We start from the raw sequence: 12,216 nt of genomic DNA on the forward strand, positions 1-12,216 counted from the left end.
TATTTGGGCCTTTGCAGAGTGTAATAATTTTCTGCAGTGGAGGTAAAGTTCCTCTATATGTACACTCAGTGGATGTATATGGGAAAGGATTTTATTATCCCCAAACCACTTTATGAAGCCAAAATATGCTCTATTTGGATGTGGGAAGTTGAAACAACCACAGAACAAATTCTACTTTGCTGCTTTTAGATTTGATCTGAAGTCTTGTTTGACACATTTGCATTGCATTTTTATTTTCATATATTTTAGGAACTTTTAAATACACAGGGAGAACTTTTTCACGTTTACTATCTAAGTAGTTTGTTTAGCTTTGCAATGTGGAACAAGTTTTGATCCAAAGCACAGAATTATAATCTAAGGATTATTATAATGACACATTTGATGTCTTGGTATGGACTTTTGACACCTTAAACATATTCCAATTTGTAGGATACTTTGAAGGTGCATTCACTCCTGCAAAACAATTTGATAACTTTTAACTCTAATGGGGCTACTCAGAATTGCCCCTAACAGTTTTCAAAGTTAAAGACTTTAGATTCATGAAATTCTGTGGAGAGATGCAGCTTGGGCTGAGATTCTACAATAAGCCTCTTGGACCCATATTGTAAATTTAATAGGAAATTCTGAAGTTTTAATTTATGTAACAAAAGACTTAAATTTGTCATTTTCTGGGTTCCTAGTAGTATTTTTTCTCAAGCAGATTTTATAGGTAAACTGAGTTACATCAAGACACAAGATCAGATGAAATTTTGACTAAATTTTCCTCTCTGTGTTCAATGGCACATATACGCTCTACATGAGAAATAATCTAAAACTTTTACAAGACAAGATCCACAAAGTATGAGGGAAAGTTTCCTCTACTTTAAAAAGATAAAGATCAGCCTTAGATATTATTCATTTGTTGCTTTGCACAGCTATAGCAGGCCATCAAGCCAGCTTCGCTGTACAGGACGCTTAAAAAAATGACAGGCTACTTGAGCGGCTAAAACAACCAACAACTATCTGTCAGCTTTGTCTACATAGCTTATAAAAGGAGGTTAACTTAAGTTTAAACTTTTTAAAAAATGTTTGATGGTTTTTAGGGATGCATGATATTATCGGCCTGATGTCAGTATCGGCAGATATCAAAATTTCTTTCTTTCTTTCTTTTTTTAAGATTTATTTTTGGGCCTTTTCATGCCTTTATTAGATAGAGGAAGGACAGTGGATAGACTCAGAAACAGGGAAGAGAATGGGGACACATGCAGTAAAAGGGCCACGGGCCAGATTCGAACCTGGGCCGCCTATGTACATGGGTAGTGGCCCTAACCACTCAACCATCTGCACCCCTGATATCAAAATTTCTGCTGATATTTACATCTGATATATTGGCCGTGAATATCAGCATATATTAATGGTAAAATTTGGCCATATATATAATAATAAATCAGTGGAGTTTTAGGCTTTAGTTATGTAGAGCATATTTAAATGTCGTATTTGTAAATATCAGCGTATCGGATATCGGCAAAAATCCAAAACTGTGCATCCCTAATGGTTGTTAATGTACCTGATGTTGCTGCTTTGTTAACAAAAAATTCTAAATTATGTAAATTTCATGGGTTTGATTTAACACCATTGACTACACATAATGTCTTAATCTTGATTTTAAAGGATAGATAAAAGCCCTGAATATATTCTCCCTCTGCTGGGCTACAGCATTCTTCACAGGTCGCTCACAGCTTTTCAGTGCTTTGGTCAGGCATCGCCAAACATCACTGAGAAAATTCCAAATTTAAGCTGAATACATTCATGTCTGATTCCTCTTTTTTTTCACAGTTTCCCCGTGTTGTAAAATGAATTACATTCTTAATTTTTCTCCATGTAAAACATTAAAACATTCAGCCCCCACTCTGCCAGACCTATGATCTTCACCGTGCTTATTCCGCATGACACCTACAAAAAAACCTATTACCAGAAGTTTCATCAGATTTCAGTTCTGAAGTTTTTGTGTGTTTCTGTCTTGACAGATGTAATGTCAGACAGCAGTGGTCTGCAGAGGAGGCGTCTGGGAGGTGATCTTGCCTCCAGTTTGTTTAAACAGTGCGCTCACTGAAAAAGCTAAGTAATGTTATCTGTGTTCAAAGACACATCCAACACTCAAAGTATTACATACACACTGTATGGGTTTTTGTGAATGCCAGCCCCAAAACATCAGATTTTCAAAATGGAAAAACACAAGTACAGGAACTATTTTGAAGCTCTAAATCAGCAAAAACATGTTAAAAAGTCATTTATGGAAAACAATTTAAACTCACCAAAGTAGGGTCACTGTTTCACCACAGAAAGCAGCTGATGAGGCCTTCATCTCCAGAGTCTGCATGTCCCAAACATGAGCTTTTAAATACTTTACAGTCTGCATTCACTATGGCACCAAGAGAAGATGAAAATATTAATGACAAACAAAAACAAAACACTCAGGAACTGTTTAACACACTTTTAGAACAGAGAGTGAATCTTAATACATTTGGTAAGAATTTACAAACTTTAAGTACTGCATTCTCTCCCATGTCAGAGTGCCACTTGGTACAGTGTACTGGAACATGGTGCATTCAAGTGAGCTTGTTCCAGAGAAAACTGCCCCAAATCAGGAAGTTGTCTTCTTCTCCAGTTTAGTTGAAGATTGCAAACCAACATGTAAAGATGCATACCACCACCTACTGTACAGGAGTGTTTTAACATAGGGTGACATGTAGTTTAGGTAACATTCTATAAATAGAAACATGTAAAATAGAATAAAATAAATTTCAATGAATGTAAACAAAAGTAAATGGAAATAGATAAGTCAAAATAAAACGTGTGCATTTTATGATCTCATCCTGTATCTTTGAGAAAGAAAAAAAAGTCAGTTTCCTCTTAGTTTTAAAAATAATGCCTCTCTCTGGGAACTTATTCACTGAACATTAATGTAACTTTGGGGAACATTATTCTATGTTCTTTAACATTTTATGGCAAAAAAAGCGAAAAGTATGAGCACATCCACATGCAAACATCTCATCATAGCGCCCTCTACTGTCAACAGGAAGTGATGCAAATCGGTCATTTGTGTATTCCTCTTACTATGCTGAACCTATTATGCACAAATTTTGACCTGAAGTCCTCAATATCTGTCCCAGCATTCACATTTTTCATTAGATGATCCCTCAGGCCATGGAGGTCGTTTCTTTTTCTTGCCATTTCAGACAGGAGGTTGGTGTAACCTAACCTGACACGCCAGATGGATGTGTTTCACACATCTATCTGGGACAGCTTCAATAGGAAACGTTTGCGAAAAGGCAGAGACTTTGAAAAAAACTTGGAGTGTGATTGGATGAACTTTCTGTCTGTCATCTTTACCAGCCAATAAGAGCAACAAAATACGTGACGTAGCCGCTATCAGGCTGCGTGTGCGCAGCTGCTGAGGAATAATGCAAAACATGGCAACTATAGACATGTAAGTACTCGATTTTTTTCGTTTTTGAAAAGAAAATAACTCACTGCTGTTCTTTGTTCTTCTTTAACAAAGAAATGTTGTCAAGTTCTGTTAAAACCGGCACTTTAGCAGCATCCACGCTAATCTCGTCCTCCATAACTGCACCAACTGTTGCTGCTGCTTGCTTACGTCACGACTCTGCTGCGCCTGAAAGTAATGCCCCTCGTCACTGATTGGTCCTGTCACTTTCTAACCGGGCACAAACGGTTCAGAAGGGAGCTTTGCAAGATGGATTCGCCAGTGAAAAACAAGGAAACGGGCATATCCATCTGCTTTGCAAGTTTAGGTGTAACTCTCATATGAAACAAATCTGATTTAATTCAAATTCCATATGTATGATCAAGGTCTGCCCCCTACACATTTAAATGTTTATTTGATTTTTTTGCTCTAGCAACCCTACTAGCAACAGGAAGTTACATTATTGGGCCATTTCTTTATTCCTATCTCTGACTTGAACCAATCAAGCTTAGATTTTGTTAGAAAGGCCTCAGTAGTTGTCCACCACTCTGACATGTCTTATTGAAGGTCTTACTGCCAATGGCGACCATTTTGAGATCTCGCCACGTGGCACAGGAAGTTGGCCTCACGCTTAAATTACACAAATCTGATTTGCTTCGAATTTCACAAAAGGTCTGCCCCTCTACACATTCAAATGCTTATTTTATTGTTTTGCTCTAGCAGCCATTACTGGCGACAGGAAGTGACACAATTGGGCCATTCCTGTATTCCTATCTTTGACTTGAACCAATCAAGCTCAGATTTTGTTAGAAAGGCCTCAGAAGTTGTCCACCACTCTGACATATCTTATTAGAGGTCTTACTGCCAATGGTGACCATTTTGAGGTCTCGCCACGTGGCACAGGAAGTTGGCCTCATGCTAAAATTACACATCTGACTTGCTTCAAATTCGACAGGGTCTGCCCCTCTACACATTTAAATATTAATTTAATGGTTACACTGTTGTGCCACCTTACTTTAAAATGCAAGTAGCACCTCTTACATGATGTGTTCTAGTCCTGCCTTGATCACGTCTGCATATCAGCATCTTCCTTTTATTTATTTAAAGTTGATGTTTGAATCTAACTAAAGACCTAAAATTAGCACTAAATCAGGCCACTTTACTCTGTCCAGGCTTGGGCATTCATGTCAATCAGTCTGCTGCTATCAAAGACTAAAACTTAAGAGATTTAATCTTTTTTGTTTAGTTTTGAAGCACAATATACAGTTTTAGTTAGGTTTTTACATTTTATTTTAAGCTATTTAGTTAGTTTTAGTAAACTATAATAATCTGGTCTGGTCTGGTTTGGAATGGTATGGCATGGTATGGTATAGTTTGGTATATGATATAACATATTATGGTTGGTACTGATCCTTGGCTAAACTGTTAAATAAGTATGACTTGATTAATTTGTGCCGATTACCCCCACAGCAGGCTCTCTGATTGGTTAACAGCACCCGAAGTGTCTCTCTGCCACACAACATGGCAGCCACACAAACAGCCTCATGTGCTTCAACTCTTCCCCTCGCTGCGCTGGAAATGTCTGTGTCTGTTTACAGGCGTCTGTTTGCCCCCTCCCACCAGCTGCCCGTGTTGACAGTCTTCCTGATGCTTGATGTTTCTCCACAGATCTGCCTTTGTTGTCTGTGTTTCACAGAGCTCTTGGCTGCACCTGCGGCTGTTTGCCCAGCAATCTTCGCCTGGACCGAGGAACGACGGATGTGTGAAGGTAGAGATGCAGGAAACATGTCTGTCTGAGACAGGTGGAGATAAAGAGTTTTATGGAAATAGAGAGATTATGGGAGGAGCAGCATCATTCTCAGAAATCATACTGATGGCAAGATAATTGCGATAATTTACAGAAATCTGTCTAATTTTACATAAAACATGAGCTATGGGCATACATTTACATTATAATTGGCACTGATACAGAGATAGATTTCCTGTGTTAAGGGACAGAGCAGCCTTTTGCAAGAGGGTCTCTCCTCTGACCACTTGGGGGTGCAGTAGTTCCACATCTTTAAACAAAACCCATGTTATTTAAATCAAACATAAAAACAGGAACAGAAAAGCTTCACATCAAGCCAGCAGCTCTCGATTTCTCAGAAATGCCCAAAAGACTGAATGGATTAACAGACATTGGAAGAAGTTTATTTGAAAGGAAAAAAGCTCTCCTCTAATTGGCCAAAATTAAGTCTGGTTGTGCAGGCCTGGCTCCATAACTGTACTTAGTATGAAAAACAGAAGTGTTTGAAAATGTGCAAGCATGTTAATCTTACCTGCTGTTTCCTCTTTGAATGAAGTGATTTACAGAGTTTGAAGCAGGGATTAGAAAAAATGTGTGAAATATATGTGTGCCCCAGAGGCTCAGAGGGTAAAGCATTTCAATGAAAAAAAATTTAATTGTATTAAATGTCTCTGCGATGAATGTTAAGTTGAAGACTCAGGGGTTTGGAGTGATCTTTAAGTTCCAGAAGGGGTGACATACTTTAATATTGAAACTGGCCTTTATCTACTTTTCCTGACACATCCGAATCTGTTTTAGGGATTGACTGCACCTATTTTTTTTCCTCTATCTTCCCTCATAAAACAGCACTGAATCATTTCACAGTGTGGCAGTTAAATTAGTAAGGAGGATGCACAAACAGCAGTATGTTCTGAAAAAGCAAGAGAGAGAAAAGAGAGGGAGGGGGGCCAATGGAGAGGAAAAAAAGGAGCTGTTGGAGAATCGCACTTTCAACTTCAAAGACAAACACGTGCACAAATACAACCCCACACACAAACAGACTGTCTGCAGCAGCAGCAGCCCGCTGTGGAGCCTCTTGCTGAGTGGGGCTGAAGTCAGTGGAGCGAAGGATGAGGCTGGTGGAAGAAAGGAAAGAGGGACAGGCGGAGGAGGAGAAGAGAGGGAGTGAAAAAGTGAAGAATACGTAACAAATCTGAAGTGACATAACTGACCATTCTTTGGCTCAGCCTGAAATAACGCACTGATCTCTCTCCTTTTTATCCAATCTGTTTGATGCTATATTTGCCCCTCTGGTTTGTTTACAGACGTTTTTTAAATCTGAAAGCTCCCCCCACTACCTCTCCTCTCTTTTCCTTTCTTCCTCTTCCTTTAGGTTCCCTTCCTTTTTTCTCCTTCCTTTTCCTTTCATTCCCCCTTTCCTTTGTTTTCTCTCCTCTCCTCATCAGTCTGTGTAATTTCCATCCTTCTTTTACCTTCCTTTCCTTTTTACCCTTCCTTTCTCTTTCACATCCATTATATTTTCCTTTCTTTCCATGAATCTTAACATTCCTTTTCCTGTCCTTCTTTTTTCCATTCATTTTCTTTTATTTCCCTAACCTTCCTGTCCCCTACCATCTTTATTCCCTTCAGTTCTGTTTTTTCTCCTCCCTTGTCTTTTCTTTTTGTTCCATTTCCTTTCTTTCCTTCATTCCTTTACAATTCCTTGTCCTGTCCTCCATTTTGAGTTTCCTTTCTTTACTTTTCCTTAACTTTCCTTTCATTTCCCATCATTTCCTTAACCCTTTCCTTTTCATAATCCTCCTTTTCTTAACCCTTTCCCTTGTCTTTAACCTTTCCTTAAGCTTCCTTTTCCTGTCCTTAACCCTTTCTTTTGACTTTAACCTTTTCCTTCCTTTCCTTTCCCCTCTTTCCTTTCCTTAACTTTTCCTTCCCTTAACTATCTTTTCCTTAACCTTTCCCTTCCTGAACCTTTCTTTCCCTAACATTTTTCCTTAACCCTTTCCCTTTTTTTTAACATTTCCTTCCTGAACTGTCCCTTCTGTTTCTTTCCTTTCACCATTCCCTTCCTTTTCTTCCTTTCCTTTGTCTTTAATGGTTCCCTTCCTTTTTCTTTCTTTCCTTTCCTTTCCTTTCCTTTCCTTTCCTCGTTCCCTTCCTTTCCTTCCTTTCCCCTTTCCTTTCACCATTCCCTTCCTTTCCTTTCCTTTGTCTTTAATGGTACCCTTCCTTTTTCTTTCTTTTCTTTCCTTTCCTTTCCCCATTCCCTTCTTTTCCTTCCTTTCCCCTTTCCTTTCACCATTCCTTTCCTTTCCCCATTCCCTTCCTTTCCTTCCTTTCCCCTTTCCTTTCACCATTCCCTTCCTTTCCTTTCCTTTGTCTTTAATGGTTCCCTTCCTTTTCCTTTCCTTTCCTTTCCTTTCCTTTCACCATTCCCTTCCTTTCCTTCATTTCCTTTCCTTAACTTTCCTTTCCTTAATCTTTTTTTGTCTTTAACCTTTCCCCCTTCTTTCTTTTCTTTCATTAACTTTTCCTTTCCTGAACTTTCCTTTCTGTTCCTTTCTTTTCCCTAATCTTCTCCTTTCCTTAACCTTCCTTTCCTTTCCCTTCCAATGTCTTTTATTTTAACTTAATTTCTTCCTTTTCTTTACCTCAGTTCAATAAATAGTAGTTGTCATCCACCAATGCAGACATTTCTTGTCACCCTCTGTCTTGGATTTTGGTGCCCCCCACTCCCATCCACACTTCCCTCCAACCTCCCTCCCTCCTCCTTCCTCCGTTCCTCCTGCAGGCCCCCCCGGTCTACCTCTCCTCTCTGTCTAATAATAGCCATAATGTGTTATGAGTATGCAGTCTGCTTCCCTTGCAGCAGCTCCGCACTCCCCCTCTCCATCCCCTCTCTCTTTCCCTTTCACATTTCCCCTCCTGCAGCTACTATGCTGTCTTTCTCACCTCCCCTTCTCACGTCTCTCCTTCCCCCTTGTCTTCCCATATGATCTTTGTCTCAGCTGTCTGTGTCATCTCATCCTCTTTCCCTTCTTTTCCATTCTTTATCCTCCTTCTCTTCTTTTTCTCTGCATGAGCATGTTGCCCGTTCTTTACCCCTCCCACTCTTTGGCGTCCCGTCTCTCTTCACCACTTTCACGTCTTCTTCTGTTTGTGCTTCTGTTTACGTAGGCTGGCTTATGGGCATGCAAGTATGTGGTCCTCAACTCTCCACCTATTCTTACCACTCTTTTTCTCTCCTTGTCATTTATGGCACACATACATGCACGTCCGCTCTGCGTGCATCTCTCCTCCTGCCTTTCCTTTTGTGCTTTTCTGCAGGAGTGTGCACCATGCCTGTCTTGTTTTTTTCCATGTCTTCCTCCATTGTTCTTGCTGTTTCTCTTCCTCCTTATCAAACTGTGCAAGCCTGTCTCATTACATTTCTAGATGAGCTGCTGTTGTGTGGATCCATATAGAAAGCATGTGTGCATTCACCTTGTTAGTTCTTAATTCCTGCTGTTTGGATCTGAAATGTCAGCTTTACATTGCACCCATTTCTTCTGTTACACAACAATGATAGCCCATAAACACACCAACACTTGCACACATAGGTGCACACAAGTCAGTATGACTAAGTATAAACGCCCAGGGCAGAAATCTCTCTTTGTTCTTTTTACCTGTAACCGGCTACTTCTGCTGCCTCCTGTGCTCACACAGACAGAGACACACATAGAGTCAGAAAGGCACACAGATGAAAGCAGAGACATTTTCTGGTTAAATTCTCAGTGTTACTGCGTGAACCTCATTATTGCACACTGGTAGAATATGAAAGAACAGAGCAGGATCAGAGCAACGGGAAGAGAGGCTAGATGTCATCCTTTTTCACACAATTAGGAAAACAGGGCAGACAGATGAGCCCTCTCTCTCTCTCTGTCTCTCACCGCACACACCTTGAAAACCTCTTCAAAACCACAAAGCCTAAAATCTGACAAAGAATGGGAGCTTCTGTGTATGAATGCATGATTCATGTCTCAGCAATGTTAGACTACCTCGTAACATTTTAAAGAAGCAGCTCAAACACCAGACTGCAGATTTTTTTTAAATAAACACAACTGAACTTGTATTAACCTTTGAAATTAGTAGGAAAAGGAGATGCCAAATAAATCTCTAATTAAACCACAATTCCTGCCAACAACCCAAAATTTATGCTGAATATGGATAAGCACGATTTAGACGACCTTGATTTAAAAAATCAGAGTTTTCCATGCAACGCTTTTTAATTGCGAATTCAATCAAACTTGCTTTGTTTGGGAAAGAGGCACACATTTCTAAAGCTGTATCAGAACACAGTCTACGAGGAAATGTCTGATTGGTTAATTTCATAGTATCCTTTTCTGAGTAAAAAAAAAAAAACCTAAAACTACAAGTCAAAACAGTGATATCAAAGCTTTCTGTCACTTACATGAAACTAGACAGTAGTTAAGCGGGGGGGGTTCTGATTACCTGAGCACACAGTAGGGAGTAGTGCCTAATGATTGGGGAAAATGCGATTTTGATACGTAATAATATTAGATAAAACTAGAGCTGAACAATTTTTAAAAATATCTAATTGTGATGATTTTGACTCATACTGCAAACTGGATAGGAATTGATGTATTGAAGGAAGTTATGATTTTTTTGTCATCCTCATATTAAATAAGAAAAACGTACAAAAAAGGAGGATTTTTGTCACCTTGCAAAACAGATGGATACACTCTCACCGACAAATCCATCTTGCAAAGCTCCTGTCTGAAACATTTGAGCCCGGTTAGAAAGTGACAGGACTAATCAGCGACGAGGGGCAGTACTTTCAGGCTTGGCAGACTCGTGACGTAAGCAAGCAGCGACAAGAGGCCGGTGCAAGTGTGGTGGAAGAGATTAGCATGGATGCTGCTAAAGCGCCAGTTTTATCAGAACTTGATGACATTTCTTCGTTGAAAGAAGAACAAAGATCAGCAGTGAGTTGTTTTCTTTTCAAAAATGACAAAGTCATGTACTGACATGTCTACAGTCACCATGGTTCGCGTTATGTAATTCTCTATGGAGTTTACTCCTCCGTAGGGGCTACGTCATGTGTTTTGTTGCTCTCACTGGCCTGTAAAGAAGACAGAACATTCATCCAATCACCCTCTGAGTTTTCTTTCAAAGTCTGCCCTTTTCCAGATGCTGTCTATGAGTGGTTTACCAGATGGAGGTGTAAAACAAAGCCATCTGGCGTGCCAGGTTAGGATTTTTGTGAACTTTTCTATAAAATTGCCTGTTGATGATTGCATGAAATGTAATGCATAACATCTCTACTGCAAAACTGGTATTTTGACACAAATTTCAGGTTAAAGAAATACTGCACCTTCTGCAATTTGAAAATTGCAGCAGGCCATATTGCGATTTAATCCAATTTTCAATAAATTGCCCAGCCCTAGTAGGGAAGGGCCAGTGGGAAGCCTGCATTGAAAAGTGTGTTTTTATTTATTTTTCTTAGTAATTAGAGTCATTATTAAACCAAAAGCAACCAAATTAATGGTCAACAGATTGAAATTTGTTCAAAGTGAAATGATAATTTCATTTTATTGTGGAAATATTGCTCATAAATCTGGAAAGTATGGTTCAAAAATATATTTAAATCTATAGATATCTGTAAAAATGATGCAGCATTTGTTATTTGGCTAGCTGGTTAAGGGGGGCCTGTGTAATATTCTTTTGGGGGGCCTAAATCTCTAGCTACGTTTGCCAAACATAGCATCTTGTCTGATGGCAATAAGCACCCATGTGGTCTCATCAGACCAAGAGCTTTCTTCTACTTGACCATGGAGTCTCCCACATGACTTTTGGCGAACTCTAGTCAAGATTGAATCTGAATTTATTCAACAGTGGCTTCTTCTCAATGCGCTTGACGGACTCCGAAACCTCTTTAAGACTCACTACATAGTTTGTGTCTTGTCTTTTGAACACATTCTGTAGAGCTCTAATCGTTTCTTAAGTTGGTTCTTGACAACTTTGTGGAATCCGTCTTTGTGAATTTTTTCCTGTGCTGATGTCTTGTGGAGGAGTGTGGACAAAGAAAAGAAGTCTCTCACTGCTACAAATAATCACACAAGGAGGGCTACTCTTCTCGAAACCAGTCAGTGTTTTTTGATGGACAATTTCAGATGCTTCAAAATGAAAATCAGAAAAGATGTCTGGGTAATTTTCTGCCCTTTCAGTTTGTCTGGTGTCTGATCAGGCCATTTCTGCAGGACAACACTTAAAGAGTTGAGATTATTTACATTTCTCCATATAAATCCGTATGTCCATCTCCATGTATCTGGTTGATATGTCAGCATATCAAGTAGATTTCAGAGATGTGTGTTATTGTCACTGAGCTATGCTGAATCTGGTGTGTCTCTGAGAGGAGTTACACGTTCAAACTGTGTTCAAGTGGTTAAATTAGTAATGATATAAGAGTATTTTCTGCATGACATACTTTGACGTGGTTCGTTCAGACAGCATATGCTTTTACTAACATATGAGCCCCTTAGGCAAGCGTATTTAAGTCCTCAGTGATGTTCTTATTCTTTTTCCGGAATACTCACTACTGCACAGCTCATTTTAAATCTTTGCAGGCCAAGGTCTGTGACGCCGAGCATCTTCCTGCAGGATGTAGTTCGAGTTTCCCTGAGGGGACAGGGTATTATTGTCACTCTTTGCCTGGCTGTGCAACGTGTTCCTGCAGGGAGTGATGAGGTCAGAATAGACAAGAATGAGCTCTTTCCCTCTGTTTTTATGCATTAATAAACATGATGTAGGGTGTTTATTTGTGTATGTTTGCAATGCACTGAGCAGATGTAAACAGTTTGTTTACTTGAGCCGTGTTCAGCAAGACTGTATCGTTGTTAATTGGTTGGCATTACTCAGTTAATTAGTGTGTTGATGTGAAGGCTGTTTTATGATCAAGTTAGTGAGT

Source organism: Cheilinus undulatus, linkage group 22 (assembly GCF_018320785.1).
Source record: "Cheilinus undulatus linkage group 22, ASM1832078v1, whole genome shotgun sequence".
Lineage (NCBI taxonomy): Eukaryota > Metazoa > Chordata > Actinopteri > Labriformes > Labridae > Cheilinus > Cheilinus undulatus.